Source organism: Enhydra lutris, unplaced genomic scaffold (assembly GCF_002288905.1).
Source record: "Enhydra lutris kenyoni isolate GAN:26980312 unplaced genomic scaffold, ASM228890v2 scaffoldscaffold42, whole genome shotgun sequence".
Taxonomy (NCBI): domain Eukaryota; kingdom Metazoa; phylum Chordata; class Mammalia; order Carnivora; family Mustelidae; genus Enhydra; species Enhydra lutris.
The window spans coordinates 19,327,641-19,334,393 of NW_019154126.1; the positions used below are offsets into that span (position 1 = coordinate 19,327,641).

The following is a 6,753-nucleotide window of genomic DNA, read 5'->3' on the forward strand; positions in this document are numbered from 1 at the left end:
CGATACTCCTCTGTAAATGCCTGGCCTCCTTTTATTCCAAGACATTTCTTATTTCCTGGTAAAATAATACCTAGATTTATGTGTTTCTAACTGAATGGCCTCTTCCTACAATGTCAGAATGTCAGGGAGTTATACACATATCATATATGCAGTAATACACAGTAATATATAAATATTACTATATTAATATGTGTGTGTGTGTGTGTATGGTAAGTTTAAGGATAATTGGACAATAACTTTTAGCACTTAAATATACTTTACTACAATTGCAAGAGCAGAGATTTAATATGTATGGACCAGTGATTCAAAGTTTTGGGGGAAGGTTGCCATGGTGTCTCAGTCTGTTAAGTGTCCCACTCTTGGTTTCTGCTCAGGCCATGATCTCAGGGTCCTGGGGTTTAACCCTGTATTGGGTTCCACACTCAAGGCAGAGTCTGCCTGTCCCTCTCCCTTACCCTCTGCTTCTCCTCCCACTCGCAGGAGCACATGCGCACACTCTCTCTCAAATAAATAAAATCTTCAAAAAAAGTTTTGGGAAAAATAGATAGCTCTTAACATTTCTCATTATTTTAAAGTAAAGACATCTTTAAGGTGAAAATTTTGCTCTTCAACCTATTCTTTAGTCATTGGCAAACCTACCTATTTTCCTTAAAGAATTTCCCAGGAACAAGACTTTTGAACTTATAATGTGTTAATTAAGAGATAAACTTCAAGGGGCACCTGGGTGGCTCAATGGGTTAAAGTCGCTGCCTTCAGCTCAGGTCATGATCCCAGGCTCCTGTGATCGAGCCCCACATCGGGCTTTCTGCTCAGCAGGGAGCCTGCTTCCTCTTCTCTCTCTGCCTGCTTCTCTGCCTACTTGTGATCTCCATCTGTCAAATAAATAAATAAAATCCAAAAAAAAATCTTAAAAAAAAAGAGATAAACTTCAAGAAGTCCAAGATTTAGCTTGAATGACTAAGTATCTCCAAGTCTGAGAATCTTAACCATCCAATCATAAGCCTGAATACATTGAGTAAAATTTGTAAAAATTAGTACCCACTCAATAACATGGCACTTCACTGTCCAATAGTTTAAAAACTTGAGGTTTTAATAAAAAGAGTTGTACTTTCTTTTCACAACATTTCTAACATTTAATTAAATCTAATAAAGGCTTGATTTTGTTATATATGTGTGTGGGTTAGTGTTATTTCATAATTTTTTCTGTTTTAAAACACTGGCTATTTGCTTGGATAATAATCTATAAGAAAATTTTTCCCCAAGGCAAAAAAGATAATATTTTCAATTTTTAATTCATCAACAAAGATTAATACAAAATACTTTTCCATGAATAACTAACACTTTGTTTTCTTGAGCCAGGATAGAAAATCTGGGGAAATAATAAGTAGTTCTTTCTTTGATTATTATCAGGTATAAAGCAATTCTGTTCAAGAAATAAGAAACTTTCCACTCTATTTGCAATTAAGTTTTCTCTATTTGTACCAAGGAGAATGAATTGAGGTTTCTTGTTTAATATTATCTTCCTCAAACACAGTTACTCTTATTTACTGAATTCATAAAATAATTTCTGATTTGCTATTTTTACAAAATCAATAAGGTAGTAGGAGAAGGCATTCTTCAATATGTAATATTCACTTAAATTTCTATAAACTAAAAATTATGATTGAGACAACAGGGGTGCCTGGGTGGCTCAGGTAAGCATCTAGCTCTTGATTTCTGCTCAGCTTTTGATCTCAATGCTGTGAGTCCAAGACCCACACTGGGCTCCATGCTCGGTGTGGAGCTTATTCAGAAAAAGAAAGGACACAACATTATTATCTGAATTAATGTTAATATCAATGTCATCATGACATGTTCAGGAATAAACATTTTTCAATAATCATCAGATAGTATAAGATTTTTTTATTTCATTGTATATAAATTTCACCTCAAAGAAATAAATGAACAATTACAGAATTCTTCTTAATGGTATTTGTTTTAAAGTGTTTAAGAAAATGGTACTAATGTCTGCAACCTATTTGTGTCAAAAATGCAGTAAAATTATGCACTGATTGATATGCAATTTTGTGATAGAGCAAACATGTTTTATAATTTTTATTTATTTTATTTATTTTCAGTATTTCAGAATTCATTGTTTATGCACCACACCCAGTGCTCCACGCAATATGTGCCCTCCATATTACCCACCACCCGGCTCACCCAACCTCTCACCCCCATCCCCTCCAAAACCTTTAGTTTGTTTCTCAGAGTCCACAGTATCTCATGGTTCATCTCTCCCTCCAATTTCCCCCAACTCCATCTCCCCATGCCCTCTGTATTATTCCCTATGCTCCACAAATAAGTGAAACCATATGATAATTGACTCTCTCTGCTTGACTTCCTTCACTCAGCATAATCTCAGTCCTATCCATGTTGATATAAAAGTTGGGTATTCATCCTTTCTGATGGAGGCATAATACTCCATTGTATATATTGACCATATCTTCTTTATCCATTCATCCGTTGAAGGTCATCTTGGTTCTTTCCACGTTTGGCAACTGTGGCCATTACTGCTATGAACATTGGGGTACACGTGGTCCTTCTTTTCACTATATCTGTATCTTTGGGGTAAATACCCAAAGGTGCAATTGCAGGGTCATAGGGAAGCTCTATTTTTAATTTCTTAAGAAATCTCCACACTGTTTTCCAAAGTGGCTGCACCAACTTGCATTCCCACCAACAGTGTAAGAGGGTTTCCCCTTTCTCCACATCCTCTCCAACACATGTTGTTTACGGTCTTGTTAATTTTGGCCATTCTAAATGGTATAAGCTGGTATCTCAATGTGGTTTTGATTTGAATCTCCCTAATGGCTAGTGAAGAGCAAACACATTTTAATATTATTGGTAGAATCTAAGGAGCAAGTATTGACTGTTCAGTGTAAAATTGTTTAAAATTTTCCTTATCCTTAATATTTTTACAATGATGTTTATTTTTTAAAATTATAACTAGAAGAAAAATGGCAGATCTACACCTAAAGAAGGCTGATTTATTAAAGATTACTTTTCAATGTTTAAAGAGTATGTGGTTAAATATATCAAATTGTTGAGTCAGTTCATACAACTTATATTGTTAAGTAGATCAAAACATATTTTGCATGACTATTAAACAAATATTTTTTGTAGAAAGACAGTTTAACAGAGGGGAAATTTTACATTTTAATCTATATGTGTAGCTTTGTTTGGGTGAATCAAAACTGAGTTAACATTTTGGCTTCTTTCCTTTCCTTTGACCTCCATTTTCAGAGGTTTAGAAATTGACTGAAAAATTGGCTTTGGTGCTGAAACTTGGTCCTAAGATCCAAGACTAAATTGTTATTTTCAGTTTATTTTCAAGATTATTGTCAATAATAACAATATTCATTTCTCTGCCTCAGATGATAATGCCAGGGATGTCAGAACACAATGTCCTGGGGTGTCTGGGTGGCTCAGTGCGTTAAAACCTCTGCCTTAAGCTCAGGTCATGATCCCAGGGTCCTGGGATTGGGACCCACTTAGGGCTCTCTGCTCAATAGGGAGCCTGCTTTCCTTCCTCTCTCTGCCTGCCTCTCTGCCAACTTGTGATCTCTGTCTGTCAAATAAATAAATAAAAATTTTAAAAAAAAATTTAGAACACAATGTCCTTCAGGTGGTATATCAGGAATATCTGGAAACACGTGCAGTAAGATCATGATGGCCTACACAGTCCAAAAAAGCTTAATCAAGAATCCAGAAACAAATGAGAAAGTAAGGAAAATTTAATGTCAGGTATGAGGTATTATTCTGCTTCATTCTTATTAAAATTTTTTCAAGATTTATGTATTCATTTGACAGAGAGTGGGGTGAGGGACAGAGGGAGAAAGAGAATCCTCAAGTGGACTCAGCACTGAGCACAGATCCCAATGTGGGACTTAATCCCAGGACCCTGAGATCATGACCTGAGTCAAAATCAAGAGTTGTTTGCTTAAACGACTGAGCCATCCAATCTTAATAAATTATGTATGGATGTGTGAAATTTCTAGCCAAGGATTCAATGTCATTAAGTTGATTTACCATCTTACTATTTTTCTGTGCAGACAGTGTAAACAAAAACATTGTAATGTGGATTCAGGTGGAGAAGGTAGGAAAGTTATTTCTTTGGATTCATTTCTTTTTTCTTCATATGCTTCTGTATTTGGTAACATCAGTGACACAGGGCTGGTTCTAAGTTGTGTAGGAAACAAAACACTAACTCAGAAATGATTGATCTTCTGTAAGAATCTACCCAGAACAGTAAACGCAAGTAAAGACAAAAGACAGAGAGAAAACAATAGAAAAATATTTTCTATTAAAATTTAAACTAAATTGTTATTTTCAATTTTATATATTTTGATAATTTTATATAAAATTTGATATATCTGATATATTTAACCACATACTCTTTAAACACTGAAAAGTAATCTTTAATAAATTGGCCTTCTTTAGGTATAGATCTGCCATTTTTCTTCTAGTTATAATTTTAAAAAAATAAATGTCATTGTAAAAATATTAAGGATAAGGAAAATTTTAAACTATTTGGAGAAAAATTTCTCCAAATTTTCAAGCCAATTTAGTTTGGAGAAAAAATTATCCAAGCTATGCTTTCTTCACAAACATTGGCTTATTTAAGAAATAACATCTTTGTCATTATGTAGTATATAATTTGTTAATTCAGGACAATCTAATGCATGATTATGGTCATCTCTCAGTGGAAAATTTGTGTTTCTGTCTATACATTGTCTATATATTTAATTGTCCCAAAGGTTACTATTTCCTATGTCACCCATCTTCTACTAGATCTTTATCTCAACTGATATGATCATGTTTGGAGAGTACCCAGTACTTTGACCAAACATGTAATTCATATCACAAATAACATAGGTCTTCTAAATGATATGTAGAAGGACTATTAAAAAAATATACAAAATATACTATCATTATTTTTATTATTTATTTTGATACTTGATTAATTCTAAGGCATTTAGCAACTAGAAACTTCTTTATTTGGATTTTGTGTCCTTTTATCATATGCCTACCAGTATTTTTATATTTTTGTTGTATTTTTTGTTTTGTTTTGTTTTGTTTTAACGTTCCTTACTTTCTGGCACTACAAAATGTTTCAGGCTCATCTTGTGTACTTCCTGCTCCAATCCCGGAATCTGCCATATTTCCAAGAAGCTTTGCTTCCTTTGTCTGTGAATGATATTAGAAATCAAGTAATGGATTCTTTGTGTTCATTTCTACTAGAGTTTCATAACCTTCTCAGCTGATAAAGAACATAGATTTATATATATACTAAGTCATATATATACATGTAACTATATGTAACCATCTGTATCTATATTAGGCTAAACATGTGTTTGTTTTGATGTCTCCAATTCTAAGCCCTTACTCATGCATCATTCTAGTCTTCTCCCTTTGTGTATCTCTAACCTTCTACTCACTTTGTCAACTTAGTCAACTAAAGTATTGTGCTTATGTATAGCTCCTTTTGCCTTGATTTTATAGAATCTACTAATTTCCAAAATTACTTAAGTCAACAACTATTCCCTACTGTTTTTGGTAAGATAGTTTCATACATCTGTAGTATACTTAGAATGTTTGTTAGTTTGTTTTTGCAACCCCTCCTAAGACCCATTGAAGTTTTACATATTTTTAAAAATTACATACATTGAGTTCCGTTCCTTGCTGCTGTGGACTCTGGGCAGCCGGGGTCCGTGAAGGATCTCAAGATGGCTGGGCAAAAACACTCTAAAAACCATTGACTGGGTAGCTTTTGGGGAGATCATACCCCGAAACCAGAAGGCCATTGCTAACTCCCTGAAATCTTGGAATGAGACACTTACCTCCAAGTTGGATACTTTCCCTGAGAAACCCCTTGCTATCGACTGGGCTTACTACAAGGCCAATGTGGTGAAGGCTGGCTTGGTAGATGACTTTGAGAAGTTCAATGCCCTGAAGATTCCTGTGCCAGAGGATAAATACACTGTTCAGGTGGACGCTGAAGAAAAAGAAGATGTGAAAAGTTGTGCTGAGTTTTTGTCTCTCTCAAAGGCCAGGATGTGGAATACGAAAAACAGCTGGAGAAGCTAAGGAACATAATTCCGTTTGATCAGATGACCATTGAGGACCTGAATGAAGCCTTCCCAGAAACCAGATTAGACAATAAGAAGTATCCCTATTGGCCTCATAAGCCAATCGAAAACTTATAAACTTGAGGTGGGGAGAGAGCTCTGGCCCTTGTATTATAAACGCTGAACATTAAAAATAATGGATACGGTAAAAAAAAATTGCATACATTAAGTTTCATTATCTCCTTTAATAGGTTTTGACAAATATATCATTATCCATAATTACAATCATGCAGAACAGTTTTATTCTCCCTCAATAGTGCCACATTCTTCACCTATTCAACATTTTCTGTTGCTTAAATAATTAAATCTCTTTCTCAAGAAGGAGGACAAAATATTACTGTTTATTTTGGCATATACGGCTATATGGCCTTCATCATTTAGTTTATGTTTACCTTTCCAAACATATCTTTAGAGTCATATCAAAAGCCAAACAAACATTGTACATTCCATGTGTATCAGACTACCTGTATTTCTTAGAATACATATTGTGCTATTTGATTTATGTTTTAAGATTTTATTTATTTGAGAGAGAGCATGAGGCAGGGAGGGTCAGAGAGAGAAGCAGACTCCCTGCTGAGCAGGGAGT

General features: G+C 34.5%; 1 pseudogene; it reads left to right on the top strand.

The window, feature by feature from the left end:
* Nucleotides 1–3,785: 3,785 nt before the first annotated feature.
* Nucleotides 3,786–6,245, top strand: LOC111155525 (annotated as a pseudogene).
* The last annotated feature ends 508 nt before the right edge of the window (nt 6,246–6,753 follow it).